Consider the following 24696-nt stretch of genomic DNA (forward strand, 5'->3'; position numbering starts at 1 on the left):
GATAAACCGATGTCTTTGATCTGGTGTCTGAGTGATTTTTGTATTAAGAAAAACCATTAGTTTAACTTCATCAACCAATATCACTGAAATCATTATTCATGAGGATTTACCCGCGAAAATGATACCGAAAAGTCGGCTACACAGTTTTTTACATTCAATAGCGTTCATCAGAAACAACTGAATTTTATGAAAAAAAAAACCTATCCTTTCGTTAGTAGACCATCTCTTTGAGAGTAGTTTAAATCTCCAAACAAACTGCTCCTAAAAGGGTCAATCTTTCCGCGTACTTAACCGCAGAATGGAGTTTTTAGAACAGCACCTAGCGTGCTCACAATTTGGCCATCGAGCCATCGAGCTCCGGTAGCTCAGTCACTCACGCTCGACCTGGAGCTCATTTTCCGGCGCTGAGCGTAAGCGCTCGCGAGCTCACGCTGGGTGACCATCGAGACCTGCCTTCACGGTAGACACCTGGACAGCGCGTGAAAAGCCCACCCACACACGTGCTAGATGCCGGCGGCAACAGGCGTGCTGCGGTATTTCCATGTCATCTCCGGGAAAACCCAGCAATGGGACGTGTGGCAGCTGTGACACGTTTCGACATCGGCATCGTAAACATTGTCCCCGTCGGCCTTGGGGTGCACGAGAAGAGAATTCGCTAAAAAAAAAATCGCTAGAGGAAAACGCTCCAAAAGTGAGGCGATTATGGCTCATTCGGAACGCTTTACTACTCGCCATCCGTGGTCGATCGTTCCGCGCCATAATGACACGCCATCGTGGGTTTTTCTCCCGCGCATTTCCCGGATGCTGAAGCGCGCGGATCGGTTTATCGATGGGGATATTCCTTTTTTTTTAAGGGGACCTAACAAACGCAACGAACGCTGTCATAAGCATAAATTGGGTTCGGTGGAAAAGAGCAACAAAAGTGAAACCGCGCCCGCGAGGAAGATTAATGCGTAGTCTACGCGCTCATCCGTGAGTGCTTGAATATTTTAGCACATCTTTAAGGTGCGGTGGGAAAGAAAACACCAAACTCGAACCAAAGCTATCAGCTACGGGTGGGCAGAAAAATGACTGCGTAAATGACGCGCGTTAAGCGCATTGGGGAGGGTTTAGAGGTTTATGTCGTTTTTTTGTTTTCAAACCAAGCGAATGTGTCACCTTGCAAAGGATATCAAACCGTGGCGAGATGAATGTGTGCGCCTCCTCACACGAATAATTTGTCATTTATATCTGAAGCTATAATTTGCCACTTGAATTTTAATGATTCCCGAACAGAGCACGAGATGTGCTAGCACGATGTGTATATTTGTTTACTCCGTCAGCATTTCAGCTTACCAATGCCAACCGATCGATACGCAATCGCCGTACCTTGCAAATGGGCCCTTCCCGGGGCGAAATCTGAGCACAAAATCTTGGGTGTTATTTCATGCCTTTCCTGATCCCGATGTAGCAGCAGCATGGCAGCATTTTTGCTTCCCATTCTGTCCATTCCGAAACCAGCTGCCGATGGTGATGCGACCGAGCCACGGAGTTTTCCCGGCAAACGGGAAACGGGTCGTTCATAATAGATTTATGAAGTGAAGCGTCGGGATGCCACTCGGTACCCGGTTTGCCTCGACCGGAATGCGAACAGGCAGGTCCCGTCAGTCTGTCGGAACGCTGGAAAGTACTGGACCACTACTGGTGCGCCATACTCGTGAGCCGGCGATCGAGCGAGGCATCGAACGCAGAAATCGAAGCCAGCAAAAGGAAACCAACATCATCCCCGATCGCGTATGATTGATTCGGTGGGAAATGAACCGTTCCGAGCTGGGGGTGGATGTAATCATCCGCGCGGAAACAGCTGATGTGGCGTGCAGCACGCGAGACACTTGTTTTTCTTTTCCGCGCGTTACCATCCCAGAACGAACCGATCGGTGGGTTGTATCGCGTTTGCGTGGGGTGCATTTTTATCACAAAGTTTCATCGTGCACCGGGTACGCGCGCGGGAACAGCTTCCGGGTGTGTGCCTGTTCGCGACAGCATCCGCGCGCGCGTTATGCACCTCGGGGGTATTGCAAATTGAATATTATGCTAATGTGCGCACGTAACAGGTAGGACACGCCTGTGCGCCTGTGCGCCTGTGGGTGATTTTTACAGGCAGGAAACGCCGGTTTGGGAATGGTTTTGAGGCGCATTTCGTGGAATAACCCGCGCACTTTGGACGACGGGACGGATTAGGGTTAGGTTGGGTGGCCGTGGGCGGTGGCGCAACATTACAGCCAACATAAGCTGCATAAGATGATTTAGAGCGGATTGATAAACTTACCGGATGTGCGATATTTCACGGTGGGGGGTTTGCGTTCGTGGAAACGTACGCCATTCAATCGCGCGCGTGAGCAGCGAGTAGGGGGTTTTTCGTGAAAAATTCTATATCGAATTTTACCGTGCCCTACCAGTGCTTTGAGACGCGTGGTAATGGTAAGCCGACTAAGCCCACGAACGGTTTAAGCCACACCACTTCATACTGCTTTGTGTTACTAGCGCGTTTGGAATTATCCCCTCACAAAGGGGTAGGAAAAATCTATGCTATAGCGATGTGCTGGCAGATGTGAGAACCATTTTCCAACGCGAACGGTGCGACGACTTGCGGTTGCCATCTAGTTACCACAGATTAATGGGTAATCAAGCCGGATGGATTCCGGTGAAAACACTACTTCAACTTTAATCGTGGTTTTCGTGGAAAGGCATATCATTAGCCAAGTTAGATTGGCGGTTGGGCATGTTTTTGTCACACCACGGTTCCTTCCTACTCACTTCCGTGTTCTGAGAATCAATCTACACCACGCACAGGAATGGTGTCTTGCTTGCGTGCTGTGAAAATGTAATTGCTTGTAGATTTATGAAACGTCGGAGTTTTCCAGAATGCCTCGCGCCATGCTCCGAGTTCGGTCCGATGGAAGTTATTAAGGCTATGTCCTTGCACGTGTGTCTTTGATCGTGTTTGAAATCGATCCGCTATTCGCCTTCACACTAACCAATGTTGAGATGTTAATTTTAGCTTTTGTGAGGCTTTTTAAAATTGTTTTTAGGTAACAGGAAGGTCAAACGAACCTTTCAGAGTTCCGATTTGGAATGATGATTCGAAGCAAATGCGCTCCCACGCAAAATCAACCCGCGTCTGCTCGAGTACGCGCTCGGTTGCTTAGCCATGCCGTCAACGAATCCTCTTCAGGCTATTTAAAGCGCTCTCGCCATCTCCATTTTCTATTTTCGGCCGGCGTGTAACTAAAGCCGGATTTCGGCAAAAAGTTTGCACAACAACAAAAATAAAAAAGGCTCGCCGACTTCGCTCATTGGTTTGGGAAGGAAGTCCAACCTTATTTGATTTCCGGTAGCATTAATGAGAGTTTATTTTGATCGATCGCTCGCTGCGACTCGCCGGTGTAAGGCGTGCGTGATTGTGAGGCGATTTTGCAGCTTGCCATTTTTATTCGTTTGTAGTCGGCGGGAAACGGCCTCATGTTTTATGTCGCTTCGTCTAGACATGAAATTGGCCAATTTCCTTTCCATTTCCGTGGGAGATGGTGTGTCCTTTGCGTGCTAGGACGTGAATTTAACAGCTCCAGATAACACCTCGAGGCGCGTGTTGAGCACAAACGTAAAAAAATAAGGCCAAGACCTTCTCCCCCGTAACAAGTAACATGTGATGGAAATGAACGCACAAAGCGCACGTACGGTCCTTCTTCACTCCTGGGGAGCAGCTCGTTTTCTAACAATCGTTCGGGCCCTTGGTGCAGCATGTTGGAACCCTCCCCCGGCTGGGGGTTTGGAATTTTCTTAGGCATCTCAAACCCCAACCATGCGCCCTTTTTTCCCATATTTCCAGATGTGGGGATTGAAGCCGTAAAGAAAAAAAATCGAATCCTCCTCCTCAAAAAAACGCTCCGGCTATCGATTCGGGCTTCATGCTCAATCTAGATATTGGCAATCGAGCGAGAGTGTCCGTGGTATGGCGAAACCCAACACCAGAGGTTTTGCCTTTCACCTTTTGTTTAATTTAGAAATGGTAATTTCGGCGCCCACTCCACCAAACTAACAAACGGGGCGGGATTCCGTGTGGGATGCTAAATGCGACTACCCACTCCAGGTGAGCTGGCAGCAGAGCGTATTAAAGCCATGGCACTTACTTCCTGCGATGCCAGCCGGCTCCAGCTAGACCAGCTAGGCTCCAGGCGCAGACACCGAAACCAATTTCCGCCCAATTTGACCCGCAAGCACATTTTAGAACCACACCACGGATTATCACTGGCCATAATCATCGAATCTAATTAATTCGACTTATTCATTTAGCCGGTCGGGATTTGGGGGAGGAAAACTCGAGGCTTTCTCTCCACCGACCGGTTTCCTGCCTTGCTAAATTCCGGTCACCACCGGAGCGGGCTGTTTCGGTTACTTAAAGTGTAACCCCCCCCCCCCACAGAAACGACCTGCGTGGTTGCGCAGTTTGAGTTTGGCAGGCCACGCGAGAGATTTTCCCTTCGTGAGCCATAGACGGGCATTGGTTGTAGGTTACTTAAAATTGATTTTCCTACACTCTCTCTCGAGCTCTGAGGACGGCTCCATATGGGGTCGAACCGCCCAGACGACCCTTTAATGCTCGTAGCCATAAAAGTGAGCATGTGTTTGGATTCGGTTTCATGCCGACCGAGAACGCTATGGATGAGGATTTGCGTTCACCACCCTACAACGTTCGGAGGTGGTTTGGGGCCGTCCAGCCACACTTAAGCTACGAAGCGCAGACTAGAGCTTTCCATGAAGGAGGAGGAGGGAGAGAAATAAGAGCCAAAATAGAAGAAATGAAAGCGCATCTTTTGTGCCATTACGATTTATCATAATCAGGGCTTTACGACTGTGCATGGAGAAAGGTGCGTCCTTTTGTTCCTCGCTTTCGCTGAGGGATTTTAAATCGCTCCTTCCATTGACGCATGTGGAGATGGATATGGTTCTTCGTTTCGGTGTTTGTTTTTGCTTGTGTTTGGTTTTTGCCGGCCAGCACCAGCTCACACACACACACACACGGGCTGCGTGGTTTTTGGTGAACGTACCGGCCATAATAATGGTGCAGTGCCTTTCCGCAATCGAGCCCCGAAAGGGTCCGGTTTCGAGACGTACGTGTTCCACCTGCTTCGAATGTTCCGAAATTCCATGCAGCCCTTGGCTCGCCCTTGGTGATCGCCAAGGATTGGGTACTATTCGGTTTCGGTCCCGTTGGAAACCGGACTTTGAGCTCGCAGATGAGTGCACTAATGATGACGCTGCTCGTGTGGTTTTCGCATGATTTGCTTACATTCACATCATTATCAGCAGGACGTTGGAGCCACTGGCGAGGAGTTTGCGTGGTAAAACTACGACAGATGCAGTGCGATGGATTAGCAGGATTTACGAAGGGTTTTGGAAGAGTTTCTCTTTTAAAAGAAGCTGTCCTTCGTCCTACTACCAGCGAGTGGTGCCTTTTTCGGAATAGCGATTTTCCAACCACTACGCGCAAGACACACACCACGTTACGTTTGTAAAATCAATCAAAAATATAATTTTGCTTTTCAATTACCACCGTTCGGGGGGGGCACCAATGGCAAAGAACCCCATTCCGCACGAGATTGCCAGGCAATCAACATTAATCACGTTTATTGAATTGCATCTGCAACGTGCAAAGATTATCGGCAACTCCCATCATCCCCGTGCGCTAGGATGCATCCACCGAAAAAAAAAAACAACCAAGCATACCAAAGCACGGAAAAATAGGGGTAGAAGAGTAGGCAAAATAAAACCCCACACAAACGAATACAATTTTCAATTTCCGGACGATTATCTGATCCGATGGTGTTGCAATGAGTCGGTGTGCCCGGTGGGCGTGCTGGAGGGGGGGGGGGTAGATAAATTGGCAACACAAATTGAAAGATTATCAACCGCACGAAAAAGTTAACCCAGCTTCAGTTTCGCATGAATAATGCGCGTGCCGAGATGGTGGCGTGATAGTGGACGTAGGGCGAGCGAACACTATTCGAGTGAATGTTGTGTAGTCTCATGAAAAAAAAAAGTGCATTGAAAAACGATCTGATAACACGGAACGGTCGTTCCAGCACGTGCGTCCGAGGCGCTTAACACCAGCCACCAAACATTCGTGCGCTGACGGATGCAATCGAAATTGCAGGCAAAATCGAACGATAGGATGCGAGACGAGGGAAAACAAAATCCATTGACCATCGAGAAACCAAAGCCGATGATTAATTGTTTGCCATTGGGAGCTTTTATCTACCAGCTACCACGGGTAGGCTGCCGGTTGCTTTGGTACGGATTTTTGTTCCAGTTAGGGTGAGTTAAGCGATAAAACTCTCTCGTTTCCATGGCATGCTGCGAGTGTTAACCCAAACCACCCTGCTGGGTACCAAGAGCAAGCTGTCGAAGGCGCGAAAAAACATCAACATTCAGCGGATGAAGGAAAAAAAAAACATATTTTCCTCATACATGCGCTTAACTGTCTTGAGAGTGGAATGAAATGAAGAAAAAAAAAACACAAACCCTCTCAACGCCGGCTGCTCGACGAAAGTGGAAAATTACTTCTCGGCGGTTCGAACAACTTCTTCTCGTAAGCACCTGTCTGTTTTAGGTAATGTGGCACTCGAGAAAGCAAACGCGCGCGCAAATGCGCCGGAGGAAAGGACTGTAACGAAAGGACGGTAGAAGAAAACACACAAAAAAAGGTGAAATTCCAGCCTGACGCCATCACTCGAGAAGTGCTTTAAATCTGCCGCGCTCAGAACTTTACCGAGCGGCTGCGGTATTTAAGGTGCCGAAACCTGATTAAAAATCGACCGTGTGTAATATCAGCTCTCTAGCAGTAAGTACCCGTAGCAGTCAGGATGGGTGTGCCGTAAGAGGGTGTCTGTTTGTGCTTATTTTCCTTTGGTCCTAGCATCCAAAATGGTGGGTGTGAAGCGGGCGAACATTATCGGGTAGCATCAACAAAGGCGTAGAAATATGCTCCACCGGCAGGCTCGCTAGGGGTGGGAATTTGGTGCGCGAAAAAAAAATCCCTCTACCATCAGCCCAGGCGGAGGATATGTGTGAAAAATAGTTCGTTGAATATATCACTCGAGCGTGGGTGAGCTAAAGCATAAAAGAAGAAGAAAAAAAAACACACACCCACACACAAGCAATGGATCTGAAAAGAGTGGATGGAAAACTAGCGAGAGAAGTTCACCCGTGCAGGCGGAGCTGAAAGCTTTGGGGTGCAAAAAAGTTCAACCTGCAGCTGAAATTAAACCTCCCGCTACCGATGCCACCTGCCGACCGGAGAATGCTAGCGTTGGTGCGAGGGTTTCAGGAAGAGCGATGACTTGCAAGATGAATTTATGGCACGGCATGTGAGACAGTTATCAAGCGAGCGAAATTCATCTCCTCCGTCGGTTAAAGAAAAGGCCCCGTTGTTGGTAAGACCTTGGCCAGTCCTTGGGGCTGCTTGGAAGGTCCTGTCTTCTTGCCAGTTCTTAGGCTGCGGAAAACGGTGGGTTTCATTACCAGCAGGGCAGTAATTCTACAACAACTGTCTGAAAAGCGATCTCTAATCTATTTATTTCATCCATTCACTGATCACACTGCTCGAAACGCATCAAAGCGTAGCCAATAGTGTCAAGGATGAAACAACACCTCGTGACTAAGCGGATGGAATGACATCACGCTTCAAGCGAACCAGAGGCTTCCCAGTGCAGCTGAAAGCTTGAGGGCACGCCAGCCCGCATGGTGCAACTTTTTCCGTGAGAGAACGCACACGAAAAAAAAAGCCCAACATTTTCATTATGATGTCAACCCGTTGGACGTTTCGCTATGAATAACAAACGAACGCGCGGTTGCAGGCACGTGCGCCAGTGAAGGGCAGAACGGACCGCACAAAAGTGAGAATATTTCAATCAAACTCCCTCTCTCCGGGACCCTTTACCAAGTGGGCTCGGCTGCGTAGAAGATGGAAAATTCCTTCACGGAAGCCCGGAAGCGTGGAGCTACTAATACAATTGGCCGGAGTGCAGAAATGATACTCGCCGTCGCGGAGGAAGCGAAGGCAATCGGGTTTAAAATAAAATTAAAATGAACTTGCATCACTTCCGGCGCACTCGAGGGAGCGTAGGATGAAAAAAAAAAACCTAGGTGAGGAATGCTGGTTGCAAAACAAAAACTATGCAGCACGTACCGAAGGGAAAGGTACTACCCGGTACCGGAACGAAAGCAAAAGCAATGGCAGCATACCGTTGGTTTAGTTTTGAAATAATTTGCAGCAAACCGTTCGCATAACAATCCGCAGTTGATTGCAAATTGGAAAAGTAAAGAATTTTAATTGAAGAAGTTATTTATTGCACTGTGCACGTGCGTCGGCATTGGACGATCGGGAACCTGAGCCATACCGAGCCGTATACTAACTGTCAAGCGTCGGTTGACAACTGGCATGTGTCGCTGAAAGATGATATGTTAAGGAACGAGTATGGCGCCCTGAGTACTACCAATTCCTAGCGTAGGGTGGCGTTTGATTTTTTTTTGCTTCGGAAAAAGCGAAACGAATGCCACTGCACCTTCACCATGTCTTGTCCTTTGCCAACCGTCCTTTGGAACGTAGAGTGCTACTCCGGATGAACCCATTTCCCACGCCAACGCATCCTTAAAGGCGGATGAGCGATCCTTAAAGCCACCACATCGCCTGAGGACGCCCCGTTAATGCAGCTCGACGCGATGTGCGGGATTTAGCCCATGAATAAACATAATCACGAGTTTATCTTGCTCATTTTCGGGCGTGATAAAATTATCATTTTGCTGCAGGGGAAACCGAGCCTTTTCGGTGGGTTCGGCCGTTGTTTGTTCTGCCCGAGTGGCGCAGGACGTTTTTCAGCACCAACGCTTCCGGCCCGGGACAGGGGCGCAAACCGGAAGGCGCAATAACTCGGATTGATTATGAATGTTCGGCGCTGTCCGAGACCGATCCCGGGAGGGTGACCGACGGTCGAAAGGGACGGTCGGTTGTAAAACTAAAGCCTCGGGAAGCCTGGGCGAAACGATGAAAAGCCGGAGAGAATGGCGAAATTCGTAAACATTTCCCCTTTTTCATCCCTCGGGGAGCGCAGATTGGTTCCTGTGGCGTGTAGGCATTCCGCATCGGTGCCATTCTGGGGCCCCCTCCGGACGGGCTGCGATGTTGTTGGGTTGACGAAGGGTAGCACAAAAGCTAGCTCTTGCTCTGCTGCGGGAGCTCGGGCGTCGTATGAAGTAATATCTGGCCCTCGCAAAGCTTTGTTTTGTGTTCTCAACCGCTCGGATCGGTTGCTGCGACACTTCAACACGATCCTAAATTGTGCACTAAACGAGCGCAGGAAGTGCGTTTGGGATTCGACGGTTGTGGTGTTGACTGTTCATCTTTATGGCCAGGACAGGCTGCGTGCCATGGCTAAGTTATGGACAGGAACGGGAAATAGGAACCACGTGCAAGAGTCCGTTTTGAACGTCGGGTTGTGTGGTGTTTCATTTTCCGGTATTTTGAACATGACATTAAGAAACAAGAAACATAGAATATTAATCACAGTTAGCGATAAACTACATGTTTAATTGTCTCATATTTATTTTCAATTTTATTTTTCGTTTATTTTGATGTTTGAAATAGGATTGAGTTTTCCCGCCAAAATCAATTCCGCAGCGCATGTGCAGTTCAAGCAAAAACAAAATCGCTTCCCTCAATCCCAAGAACAGCATGACGAAATCGCTCTAATCAGCTCAATTCCTTCCTCTGTGAAGGAAACAATTGACGAATGTCTGCAACCTGAGTATATGACCCCCGTGGGAGCAAGGAAGTACGAGCAGGTACGTCACCGCAGAAAGTTACCAACCTCATTACAAGGTAACGATAGTTTCGGGAACTTTTAATTGAATCCATAAATTTCCCGCGCCCGAGCCCTTCTCGCACGTGCACCATCGAAAGCCTAATTCTTTGCCCACATTTTGTTCACCGAAGAACCAAGCCCTTGGAGGGTACCCTGACGCTCTTCGGTGCATTCGGAAGTTATTGCGGTGGAAGGAGACATTTCAACACCGAAGTGTTTGGGCTTGCAGCATATTACGCTGGGATTGCTCACTCGGCAGGCAATATGCAGATGAAACGGCAGTTGAGTGAAACTGTGGTAGATTCGTAGGTACGATGGTGCGTGTGCTTGCGAATGTAATCAGTTTATCGCAAGGTAGCAAGACCAGCTTGTGGATTGAGTAGAATTGTGTCTACATCCTTTTGCTTTTGTTTTTTGCTCAATTTTTCCTACATTATTTGATGTATGGATTTTTCTGTGGTTTTAGTATATCCAATCCAAATACAACAATCCGTCTTTAATCAGGACTTTGAAATTGTATTATACATTAGGTATTTAAGGCACATACCGAATTGTCTCAAATTAACTGCTTCAAAATATTTCACTTGAATTTTGATAAAACGGTCGTGTTGATGGAATTGGTTGTGATTAAAAAGTTGTGAGATCAAATTTAATTTCTCCTTTATCTACGCTCACCTTCTGTAACAAACGTCTACGATAAGGTAATGCGACCTGTGCTAGAGGGATGTCTTATTTACGTAGGTTGATCTTCTGCTTAGCCCGAGCTCACTACCTTCAGCATTACATTACACCCTTTTTATGGGCCAGCGTGCACCGGGAAAACTTTCTCCAACATTTTGAAAGCCCCGCTTAGCTAGGTAGGATGTATTCCACTAGCTGCGTTCTACTAGCGCACTGACAGGTTTTACGTGCCAGGTTGAAGTTTAGAGTCGAAAGCAGGAAGTGCAAGGAATAACTGCAGCGGACTCCATTTTGACTACGAAATTTGAAGATCTCCCCCGGGACACCGAGTGCCTGGACCGGTGCAAGCGTGCGAAAGGGTGTTTATGCAGACGAAAAAATGATCGATTTCAGCAAAGCTTCCGGGATTACTGTGAGGAAGTTGCTTTTATTTTTCATCATAGTTAAATAGATTTTTTTTCTTCGGAGCCCTCACTAGGGCGAGTTCGCGAAATTATTTGCCGGTATGGCAGCAGATGTTTCTTCGGCGGGAGCGAGCGTTAACGAAGTTTTATTGTGGTAAAGTTTCCCGTTGTCAATTATTATCGTAGAGTTTTGGAATATTTTCATTCGTCCTGCCAAAAGATATACAAGAGCGCAGGATTCAGAGAAAAGAATAAACTATTTGATTGAATGATAAAAAATGTTTTTGATAACACTGAAACATGAAACAAGAAGCTGCTTCGTGCGCTAGAAAACAATAAATCTATACATAAATGAAGTTTTATCATAACAATTGACAGCACTTTCTTGGCACTTAAATTCGTACTAAACTTTCAACCACAAGTAACGATTCGACAAGTGAGTCTCCAGAAAATAAAGCACACAATAATGATCTTGGAAGTCTTTTAACATTTCGCACGATGCGTCTCTTTGTCAACTTCATTTGACAGCATGCACGCTCACGCCCTTTCCAAAATTCCAATTAACATTCCAACGGATGTACTCGTGCAAACTGTCTCATTAAGTGCGTCCGCGTCTCGGGGTTTTTTTTTTAAATCAATACCCCAAACGCCACCAACGGCCCAACGCCGAAATGGCACCGGAAAAAAACCTTCCCTTTCGAATGGCAATAGCCGGGCGTCGTGATAAGCGGTCGTCTTGTTTTTATTCCGAACTTAATTAAACTTCAATTCAACCTCCATCACAGCTGCCATGACGCGGTTGCGAAGGTGTCTGAACACGTTACCATAGAGTCGGAAGCTGTGCGTCAATGGAATCGAATGTGCGGCGTGGCTCAAGCGTATGCGTTTTGTTGGACCCGGCTTCCAAGCGGGAACGCGCTTTTATGGAAGTTCTGTCAAAAGCGTCCCATCGGAAGCGCACGGCCGTTTCGGCCGTTTTCGCGAAAAGTACTTACGAGTCGCTCAAATCTAATTAAAAACTCCAAAAGGAACCCTATTCACCAGATTGGCGTGCGGTGAGCTAACCCGGCAGGATGTGAAGTTTTGTCTTGTTAATTAACTGATTTTTCCAGATTTTTCCCCGACGGTTTCGATTCAACGGAAAACGCTGTTGCTTGCGCGTCCTGGCGTACGCGTGTGCTTGAGAAATTCGTAAAATATCACTTCTGGTAACCGTGCCCGTTCCTCCCTAGCTGTGCCTCTCTTTTCAGTAAGCGTGAAAGGAAGAAAAAATAACCCTCTGCCAAAGCTTGATAACCCAGCCCTGGCCTTCTTTTGGGCTGCCAAGTGAAAGTAATTTCCGTAAATTGATCGCCCGCGTGCACAGCATCCGTGATTGTTAATCCATTTCCCGGTGGCTTTCCTCATCGATCGTGAGCTCGAGTAGGAAAACCTACTTAACCGTTTACGAGCTTTCCATTGGCGTCGTCCCCGTACACCCCAAAGGTGACGACGTGTGGTTGGAAGGACCTGCTCTCTTCCCACCCATAAACGAAACCTTTTCAATCACGCAGCACGCAGACATAATGCAGACGAAACACCACACGTAGGTCCACCCCGGAAGCGACGCCCGATTCAATCGGCCGTGCGTTGGTTAATCACATTTTTATTACACTTTTTACGGCTCGTACGCCCGCGGCCGTTAAAAGGGATCGTATTGAACCTTGACAGGGTTTCGGTTCCACGCGAGCTGGGGGCGAATGGGGTAAATTAGGGGAGCGCGCGCGTTCAAACGTTACGTGAAGGAGCGAAATTTGGCGACTCATTGCGACCGTACTACCGGTCCGCAATCTGCTAAGAGAATAATAACTGGTTCCGGCCAGGGCCAGGGTTTGATCGGGCGATTTGAACAGGATCAGATTCTACACTCAACCCAACTATCAATCATCGATCATGACGAGCCATCGTCACGAAAACCCCACCACGCGGTGTGCGTGAAAATTCAATTAATGGCGCCAAGCGTCAACGTTCTTAAAATAGCATCGAGCCCATTGGGTGAAGCAGCCATTATTCGCGGCATAATTTAGTCACGTCATGCGCTTGCCGTTAAGTCCCGACCATGGCGGCATGTCTCGAATTACCGCGAGCTGATGCCCATCAAGTTGGTGTCCTCGGAGAGGAGCGAGCAGAGGGATGATACAGCTCATCTCATTATCGGTATGTGAGCTAAATGCTGACTTAATTTGTCTTACTCGAGGTGCTTTTCGTAAATCATTCCGCTTGATAAATCATGCCCGACCGCACGCGACGTTTGGCCATCGAGGTATCGACTTCCGGAGAGAGTGTCCTTCATTCTAGCGAGCTTTTCGCTGGTCAGTGGGGCTGTTGAATGAAGTACGGATCAACTGCGCGTACGGGTACTACGGCTTCATCGGTCATTTTTGAATAAAACAAATTTAAGCGCTTACTATCCCTAGAACTCAGCCTACTTTGTTATCTTATCCTTCCCTCGTCAAACTGACATCATTATAATACAGCTCAAATATTTGGTTTAGGTTCGGCAGTCCTTGTACTGGTCCATGCGAAGTATACTTCGTCTGGTGTTTGGCTTACAACGCCTTGCATTCGCACGTGACCAAATCTGGCGGCTCCATTTATTTCGCCATGATTGAGCTATCACAGCGGTAATGATAAATGGATACAGATTCCCAAGGTACCCGGCTCAAGTAACATTTGGCACTGGTGGTTTCATGTGCACGTTTTAAAATTCGTTGATTTCACGAGGCAGAGGAGCGTTTTATAAATTTTATTAATCATTTTCTCCGCAGCTACGATACTGGTAATGACAACACTTAATCATATTAGTGATTACCGACTGTAAACCAGCACTAGACGCAGACGCAGTTACGCTCATCGATCATGTTTCGGTTATCCTATCTATTGTGCCATACCCGCAGGTTTATAAGTAAGCAGGGAATAAAAGGGAATGCAATTCGAATTGAAACAAGCGCTCCATTACTAGCAGCTTCTAAAGTTTTCTTAAAAAAAACATACAATTAGAAATTAATTGCCAATAAAAGCTTGTTGTAGTAATAATGCGATTGATCAAAAGAATAAAAATCCAATTTCATAGCTCATGTAGCCTACATGTATAAGAACACAGTAAATTTTTACATAAATTGAGTTGCGTAAATTGCGCATCGACACGTGGATTAAATCTCATGCACGTGTAAAACAAGCTAAGTCTCCCAGTCTTATAGTATATCCATAAGTATATAGCCAAAACATAGCATTATTTGAATTGTATGTTACCTGTTACACGTATAGAACTATATTTCCCTATTCTGATAAAAGAATACTATTCAATGTTGCTACCTGCTTATCAACGATCACGTTCCGATCACGAAATGCAAATTTAAACGTTCGATTAGACAACAGATGACAAATCAAATGTCACATGTCATGTCACTTTTTGCAACATTTAGCTTAAAAATATATTGTTGAATGGATGTTTCAACGCACATGGTTACTCTCGTTTGGTCCCTCTATATTCGTTCACTTCTTTTAAAATTAAAGTGTAGTGTTGCAATTCATCATAAACGTAAGTATATTTAATGTAACTGTAAGATACACACGTTACATGTTATGCACAAATCTGTTGGGCTTAGTATCATATTTACTGGGGCAAATATTTCAGAAGGCTAGCTTGCTTACATTTTCGTTCCAAGTAAACAGTTCAATGCTTGTAAATTGTATAATGTAAAATGCTTTAGTAAAAGTAACCTAACGAGTTCCATGCTTGGTGGGATACGATTTCATGCGACAGTAAACATTCCAATCTGCATCAACTTGTTGAAACGGAAGTTATCTAAGCACCATTAACATAGTTGATAATTTGAGGTTAGGTGTCCATCTTAGTTTTACAGGTAAATTGCGTAGAAAAGATGCTCGAATGTAGGAAGAATGTTACAAATATCATTGCCAAGCAATAGATATATCTAATGTTGTCACCTTCACACCTCATTGAGGGACACCGGACCAAATTCTTTAGGCATGTACCCTGGTAGTTTAACCTGATGTGCCTCCGCTCGGCATAGGTTCTTACCTGCGAACTATTTCGCGATGTAATCTTTACCTTTTTACTTGCGATGTATTTTTTAAATTGTTGCCTTGACATCAGTAAAAACAGTAGTATTTCATGAAAAACTCACGAAAAAAAAAAGAAAATCTAATACGCTATATTTGACAACGTAACGCCTGTACAGTTGCTGATGCTATTGTGGTGGAACAGATAACGTGTCGGTCTGCTATTCCTTTTCTCTGTAATGACGGAATAAATTTTTTATTCTAATGCTTGAACCTCATTGGCGGAATACTGCTAGAATCCATTGGAGCTTCTAACCGCCCACTGAACTGGTTAGTAAATCATCGAACAATCCTCTGGTAGATCCTTTGGTTGGTTGCTGACCAGACCGTTATCCTTACTTCGACAGTATGTCGGCTTAGATATTATGTCGTTTCGATGAAATTCTTTCTCGGAATAAATGGTGATCGTGGTGTTTTGTCAGATCAGAATTATACTCTGATTTGATGGAAATCAACCTGTTGTCCTTCGAAATTTCGTTTCGGGCCTTAGAACAATTTTTTGTTAGTTCCGGCGTTCAGGCATCCTGTTAACCGTGCTTTCAATGTTACTCCTGGTTAACCACGTAGGAGTTAGGAGTTGGACTTAGTTCTGATAAAGATAAACCATTATTAGCTTAGATCTTAGCTTAGATAAACCATGTGACATGCACGATGAGAACGTGATGGATTAGTAATTTGAAAGAAGAACCATTACATAGGTTACAAGGCTTCACGAGGCATTGGATCGTTTTACTCAGAATTAAGTTGTTTTTCATGTATCGGAATGGGTTAATGAATTGGAAACAAGTTTTTATTGTTGGCTGTTTTGTTGGCCGGTTTCTAAAATGGTAGATCTCGATGGCATTATTATATACATAGTAGATTGTGATTGTGTTGAAAAATGTTTGAGGGATTCGTCGATGTGCCTCCACTAAGCGATCGATCTAAACGATTACATACTTTTCTTTCGACAAATCAATTTCAGTTGCTCGGTTGTAGCGGACACATTTACCTTGAACGGCTCTTCCCAGTTTATTGTACGATAAAACAGTGGTGTAAATATGCAAAGAGCAGGAACTATAAATGCCGATCGATGCAGATTTTGCTTGAACCCGCTCAACCTCGATAATAGAGGTCCTTTTTTGTGGAAATCCTCGTTCGTGAAGGCGATGTTACGTGTGTTTTTGTTCCAGGTAATTAGTTGTGAGTTAGCATACTGTTTGCATTTATTAACTGTTATCCGGTTTGTGATTTTGCAGATTTCATCTGCAACTGATTTGCCTACATACGTATGTCTCGAGTGTTCTTCATTGGTAAGGCTTTTCAATGAATTTAGTTTGCGTGTGGAAAAAAATCAAGTGATGTTGCTACAAGAAGGAATTTTGAAAACAAAAGACGATTGTACATTCTCCAAACAAATGACAATTACTATTGACGATAGCGATTCAAGCGTTAGTGCTGGATCGGAGATTATCGATTCGCCGCGAGGAAGCAGTTTAACACATTCGACTCCACAAGATGTACCTATGCTGTGCGTAGATGTAGGTAAAAAATGTAATGATCAACAACTTGCAGAAAATGTTGGTATAGTTACCAAGATCGAAAGTGTAACAGAGGATTCGATGCTCGGTGAAGCTATCAATGATATTGCTCATCCACAAGATGATGGAAACGGGCGCCATGAAGCATCGAAAATCAATCAGCAAGTCATGAACGAGGATCATGCCGAGAATATAAAGCCCGATAAATGTGCCGTCGAGTATGCGGAGTTGACAATCACGCCGTACTCGAAAAATCCGATAAGGTTTTGCCGAATTATGAACCGAAAAATTGATGTAGGTTGCACAGAAGTAAAACTAGACGAACGCCATGAACAATCTGGAATAGCGCAAAAGAAGCTTGAAGCTGTAAGAAAGCATGCGTCGACAGCTGAAGTTACCGATCATGTTATAGCTTATCCACGAAATGAAATTCATTCATGGAATCAGGAAGTAGCGAGCAAAGATAATTGCGGAAAAGAGGGGAATCGCGAAAGCTATCCTGGCTGTACGGATATCGATGAACACACTGAACGTCCTGGAACTAGCAAGGTGCGGTGCGATATTTGTAGTCAATCATTTAATACCGCTGCCCAATTGGCGCAGCACCGACCGGTTCATGAAGTGGTCCGATGTGTAGCCACTACACAGATATTAAAGAATGAGCTGTCTAACAAGAACAGAATTATATCCCCATGTAAAGTTGCGGACGGTCAAAGATTTCGTTGCAATGATTGCAATAAAGAGTTTAAACAGAAAACTCAGCTAGTACAGCATCTCAAAACACACCGAAAGGTGCAATGTCCGGAATGCAGTAAATTACTCAAAAGCTCGTATATAAAAATGCACGTTGCAGCTCATGCTGGCGTTTTTCGTTGTAACATGTGTCTTAAATTTCTTGCTACAAAATATAGTCTTAACAAACATATTGAATCTGTACATAGAAATGTTCCGGAAATGGTCTGATATTGCGAGCAATCAAATGGTTCGTTGCACTCATTTCAAGTAAGTGCAGAACTACTACAGCAAATTACTGCAGCTTATCTCACAGCACAGCGTGTGAAGAAATTACTGGAATGTTGCAAACCAGTTCGTTTTCTCGGCTTTAATGCTTACATCGCAAGTTACGCGAAATCTCTGTTGTGATTTACGCGATTATTTTTTTCAATTGATCTCTTTCCTTTAACAATTACTTTTTTTTAATTTCTTTACGCTGCCAAATATGTATCCCGATACTTAAAGGTGGAAATATTTTGAGATTTAAATATAAAGGAAACAATACCTTGTTGTATATTTGTCATTTGTTCAAAATCGTTTGTAATATCAATAAGATGTTGTTATCCGAAATGCATCGTGTTCGCCTCGTCAAAAAGTCGTTTCCCGTCGAAGTAGCGCCGGACGAAAAAGTGCGTATTTTGTACCAGGCGAGCATAACGAGAAACGCCTGCACGCTTTGTTGTTGTTCGCTCAAGTGCGCGTAAATAGCGCATCTCTTTTGCGCAGCCGTCGTTTGCGCACGTGGCCCCGGGAGATGCGCGGGTCCGCTCTGTCTCATTGCGCACCATCGTCGGTCTGTTTGTTTGTAAACAAAGCATGCTGTCCCACGCAATAGACCATCTCTCTTGCGCAGCCGTCGTTTGCGCACGTGGCCCCGGGAGATGCGCCGGTCCGCTCTGCCTCATTGCGCACCATCGTCTATCTATTTGTTTGTAAACAAAGCATGCTGTCCCACGGTCGGGCGTTTGCCCGGCTCGCTCCCACACCACGTGCGAATAGAGCACTACAACAGCACATTCGTACTAGCTGGTATCCTCCTGCTGTTCTGCGACCCTATTACAAATCGGAGGTTTTGAAATCGACTGCCGATTCGAGCATTTCGTGCGAAATTCTTCTTTTGCTGGTCGGCGACCCTGTAACAATTGTGTCGTTTGAAATCTGGTGCTGTCGAGCATTCCGTGCGGCGTTTTACGTTGTTCTGCGACCAAAATCTTTTTTAAAATATGCTGCTATCGAGTTATTTTGTTCTTTCGATTTAAAAAAGTGTATTTAAATAAGCGTAATCATGATATATGCAATTTAAATGCCATAAGAAGCACATATTTATTCAAAATTATACAATTTAGTAAATTACATTCACTCAATGGTTAGTAGTTATCTGTAACTTTGCTCATTTTATTCATTCTGAAGGAATTAATACAAAAATATAGTTTTTCGATTATTGTTTCTCGTTACATCTTGAATATTGTTTCTTCATACGTTTATTTAAACTGTTCCGCTATTTCTCATAACATCACGTATCATTTGCGCCCTGCTCTGATCGATATCAATCAGAAAACACTGACCGATGCTTTCTAAACGTTATAAAACTAATGCGTTTATTCCAAATCCGCTCTCTGAAGTCTGTGATAGTTTTATGGATTTATTTTTACTTCGAATTTCGTTTTATTCTTTAATGAACAAAGCAATTACAATGTCGAAAACTGCGCTAATTGAAGCGGGGACGCATTCCCACTGCTGCAGCCATCAGACGACGATGGACTTCGTTAGAGCGATGAGTTTCCAATCACAGGTTAGAACATCTGCCGCGTGCTGGTTGCTGTAGTTAGATCTTCTTGATAATCTCGCTCGTTTCTCGGTCGTTGTCTTAAAACTAAATGCTCGTTTTCCCACGCAGATGCCGTTCCTCCTTCTCCAACGAAGTAGATTGAGTAAATCGTCCTAGAAAACTGGCTTCATCCGCTGTGTGTGGTTGGTATGCATCAGTTTAGTCTGGGGTGATCGCGTCCCGTAGATTACAGGAAGCAAGGCCACCACCTGAGGAAAGAAGGGAAAAGGATAATTACTTTTGCAATCGAAAAAAAAAACATTATTGAATCTTGGAAAGTATAAAGCTCTACCTTTTCAGTGGACACGTACTGATTAAAAATCCGCATCAGTATCTATAAGCACCAGCTTTTCCTACCAGATGAATGTCTGCTGCAGGATGTCCGGACACATCAACAAAGCCGTTCTTCTGGGATTTATTTGGCAAAAGATTGACTTTCTTTGACTTTCAAGTAAGCGATGGTAGTGTCTAAAAATATATTTAAAAAAAACGCATAAATGCCGAAACGAACTGAAAACGAACAGGAATCAAAGCTTTCATAAAGTTGGAAGAAACTGCACTGTATGTAAACATCGGGCTCAACTAACTAACAATATGGTGTGTGTGTTGCTTTACATCAGTTGTTTAATTTAAAGAAAAGCGCCAGGATATTGTTTCTTACTCAAATCATAGAATAACTTGCGGTCCAGCAAGTTCGACGCATTTTCCACTATTCCCAGTCCTGCTGTGGCAGTAAATTAGGCCAAAAGTTTGGTCATCCTTTGACGGGTATACTTGGTATCCTCTCTCCCTCATCATCGTTACCCAACACCAACGGCGGACGACGAAACAAATCAGACCAGACGTACAAGCATAGCACAATATGTTTGAGGACTAGCGCAACACGGACTAATAAGAAAACTTTTTCAATCGATTTTCCGTATGTGTCGTGTATCATTCACCGAATCTCCTGTCGCTTGGTTCGTTCGTAATCATGTGAAGTTTTCTTGTTTGTCGAATATCGTCCAGTTAAGGCTAGGTATTCGCCTGGCTATTTCGTAGCTTCGCCATAATTATAATAGAAAATAAGCCATGCCTGAAGTTTTATCCCGATGAGGAGAAGAATAGTTCCACATAGCAATCGAGAGATGAAGTATAGAAAAATACCCTGCCCATCATTGTGGGTGATTGGTAGCTGTTGGGAAGGGATTTATTTTTTCCTGATTCGTTCTTCCAGTAACTGATAGGAAGCATCAGCAAAAGCATCCAGTGGATGTTATCAAAATGGAAATCGTATTCATTATTGTTACGTCTCGATGATGATTACGTCGGGTTTGATTATATCATTTAAAAAAAGTATGATGACACCAGATTAAAAATATCGTTTTAAAAAGGGAACAAACTAGGCTGTCATTAATTGATTGGACCAACGGCGATGAATTTATGGGACGTTTGCATACCCCCACAGAGTGGGGTCATTTCCACCCGGGCAGCAGCATGTGTCCCGTCGCAGGCTAATGATGATGGATCGCACGAATCAGGGGACTAATTTTTAATTCACACACCAACAGCACGGGGGATATGTGCACCCGTGCACGTTGGTAGCGATGTATCGCTGTCTCCCATCGTTCATACGCAATGAGCCGTAAAACAGATGATGATAGCTTATGTTTAATTTTAATTAAAACAGGTAACAAATCAATTGCCGAGGTAAAATATGTTCCCTTGCACGGATGCGCTTTCCGGGATGAAAAATGATTGAAATCGGAACGATAAAAATATCTCTCTAATAGTTCATGTCAAATATCTTCGACGACGGTGGTCCACCGAATGGCACGAATGCTGTGATTTCACCACAACTCTTCTAATCAAACTCGTGAATCATCCCTTGAAGGTTTTTTTCGGTCGCACCTATATCATGCCAGAGAGAAGCAGTTTTTCGTGTTGCTGAAAGAACAAATCGTTTCGAAGGGCGCCATCATGTGATGGAAACACCGGCAGGTGGTCGCCAAAAGATGGAATTTACCGCCACCTAAAAAAAAGAAAAAATACCCAGATGTTGCTGCCAAGCCCGTCGATATGGTTTACGACTCGCCACATTCTTTTTTCCTGCGGTTCGTAACCTATCGTGCCTCGTTGTAATTATGCAGAAACGATGGAGCTGGGGCGACCTGAGCCCATGAATTCTATCGCCTCACACGCCAGGATTCGCACGGAATACGTCAGCTTGCGCCCCGTTACAATCGATTGCTGTGGCGTACGTTTCCGTGAACGCGTTTTTGGGTGTGCTTGAAGAAAATGGTCACGTTGGGATGTACCAGCGTTCTAGCGGTCGCAGCCGGACACGGCACGGATGGAGAATTTACGCATCCACGAACCACCAGCTACCAACGGTTACTACGTCCTGCCACATTCGTATGAATTATGCTTCACTTCTGTAGCTCTCTTCGTATCCGATGGCGTTGGGCTGGGAAAACGTACACGTTGCGTTGGCTTTTGGCTGGCGAATGCGATGTTCAAACCATGAACGCGTACTGGTGTCGAACATCGTTGTGTTTGAGAGCTTTTTCCTTCTTTTTTTTCCAGGCAAAAGAATGTTGTGATTTCTACAATAGCTAAAATAAAACAAGAGCATAAATTAGAATCAAATTAATGCCACGCCATACGGCAGCGCGAAAACATATGTCGGGTTTAGTCGATGCGCAGAACTTTCAATTATGAGTGCCAGAAATAATGCAAAACTATAAACTATAAAATTAAAAAACTATAATCTATCATTAATTTGCTAGTTTGCATTTACATTGCAACTGTTCGTAAGTCCTTATTATGAAAACTAAAACATTATCTAGCGATAAAGGTATCTATCGGGCCTATATACATGTGGCTACGTTCCTTTCTCACAAAAACTTAAGAGGACTATGATTTGAATTCTCAGTATACTTCACTCACAGGCAAACATGCTGTTACTATGTCGTAAATCGCTTTACTAGCTATACCTATTATAGAACGCAAACACTTGCTTTTCCGGGTAGCAATAGTTTTAACTTAAAAGACAACTAGCGTAAGGGTTTAAATCTGATGGTAGTGATAAACGCCACTCAGATCGTGTAGGTATAAAACGAAAATAGAAAATGCTGTACTGTTCACCGTCATGGCAAGCATCTAGGCTGTTATGCGAGATTATATTTACTTACACCCATCGAAGTGCAACGACTTTGAGCGTTTGTTCCGAGACGTGGCACTTCTGGCCATTTACCTGGAAGTCCTAAACAAACTCCGGTTGTGTCATGCGTTTCTCGTACGCTATCCGGATGCAGGTTCGATGTTTGTGTGGGTCCTACCGGCGGTCCTGACGCTCCGTGATGGGCAGACCAGAAGCAGTACACGGGCAAAGGGAGATTAGAGGGCGTTTATTAATTAACCTGAAGTGCGTGCCGGTTTCAGTCGTTCGTTCCCCGGGCACTGAGGGGGCTGTGGCTAGAAAGTAATCCGACATTCAGGAAAACCGAGATGGCTAAGCAGCACGAAACGTGTTCGGGTCGTCGGCGGAAAGCCAAAAAGTTGTCTATCTCGCGTTTCCATGTCCGGAAATCGATGGAGTATTCAGCAGATTACGGGCGGTGGTTTACAGAGACGCACACATTGTTGTGGCGCTTGTGTTGCGTGTTGCAGGTAAATCCTTTCGGCATCCCTTCCGTCCCGTTCGGCGATGGGCCGGATGACGAGACCCTGGTGCGTCACCGTCCCTGACCCGGAACGTGACGCATGCGGTGGAAAAGATTTATCGCCAAATGGCGGTCCTTTCCACCTGCTTCGACGGGCGGGCGAAGCGGATCGGTTTAATTTGTTGGGGTACAAAACTTCACCGACGGATCGGGTGCGGCGTGACCCGGGACTCTTCCGCCTGATACCGGGAAGCGTTCGCGGGAGCGCTCAGGTGACATCCATTCGTCAGTGATGATAAATCCAGCCGAAACCGACAGAAGGATGGGCGGGTTTCCGTTTGGCTCATATTTTGTATGCGCAGGACCGACGCAGGATACGACCAAGAGTTTTCAATATTCCGGGAGAAATTCTTCTCGTACAAACGTACCAATCGAAATGGCAAGGGAGTATGCAAGCGTCGAGTAGCCTTTTTGTCTAGAAGAAAATGTAAAAAACGAGATGCACATTAGTTATTTATAGCTTTACTATCCTAACTACGAGCAGAAAGTAATGCATTCTCGAAATATTTGGTTATTTGTATCTAAAAAACCCTTTTCTAATTAGCAAATATACGCCAGCATGTAAAATTGCACGAAATTCAATTTCGTCCCCTTTCGTACAAATTAGTCCGGGAAATGAATGCAAAATTTCCAAACACTGCCATCAGAATTCCACCTAATTCATGCGACAATGCCGTATCGTAATACAATATTAGGCACAGCACAGGTGGGTACTTCACGCTGCTGTCCTCCATTTAATTAGAGCTAAAGCGTCGCCAACCTTTAGCCATCTGACATCGCATGAAACCGACGATAAGGTAATTAATGGAAACTCGTTCGCCGGTTACCATTTCCATTCCAGTTACAGCTTCTCGGTACGGGCGATGATCACTCCCCCGGTTCGTAGATTTTTGCTCCCGCATGGTGCACGCATGCGAGCCCGAACACCCACCAAAATACAGATAACACGAGCCGGAAAGATCAACACAGCTCGTCCCAGAGCTCGTCGTGGAGATTTTCACGTCACCGGAACCGATAAGGTATCGCTGGGCGATGGCGGAGGGAGTGTTGCTTCCTCGGAAAAATTCCGCCCTCCCACGACGGGGAGGCTACACCCCCCGGGGGAGCATCTTAATGGGCACTAAGTGAAACAATGGCGCTGATGCTCGTTTTGCGTAAATTATCTGTTCAGCTAAATAGCTTATGATTTATGAGTTTTGTCTTGTGATGTGGTGCTGCTCGCTGCCGGTTTATTCGTTTGTTATTCCGGTGAAACCCGTGCCGAGGGTTTGGGAGGCGTGTCGGTGCTCTCCAGGGACGGTACGGCGTTACACGGGAGAGCTTCATCAAAGTATGAGTAACACGTGTAAGTGAGGGATTTTCCGGCACGAGAACTCACCATTAGATTAAAGCTGCTTTCTACTGTGCACTCTCATCTTTGTCACATTGTTTTTAGACGTCATTCTAGGTTGCAGGGCTTCAGGTATTTTAGTTTCCTTGAAACACATTTCACAGGATTTCACTCGATTTACGTGTTAATGAAAGGCTCACCATCATCGTTCTCCGCACGAGAGCACCTCTGAAACGGTTGTTGTTGCTGCAAACGCACGAGAAATTAATAGCATCTTGTTTGCTTGATTGTCAAGTGTTTTGCAAAACATAAAATAGCTCACCATTTCTCCGATCGTCCGGTCGAAGGTGCCACTCCTGGGCTGTCGCTTCCATCGCTGATGCCGGCTCGTGACGAAAGGTCAAACGACATTCGATACGACCGCGTTCAGA

Source organism: Anopheles nili, chromosome 3 (genome assembly GCF_943737925.1).
Source record: "Anopheles nili chromosome 3, idAnoNiliSN_F5_01, whole genome shotgun sequence".
Lineage (NCBI taxonomy): Eukaryota > Metazoa > Arthropoda > Insecta > Diptera > Culicidae > Anopheles > Anopheles nili.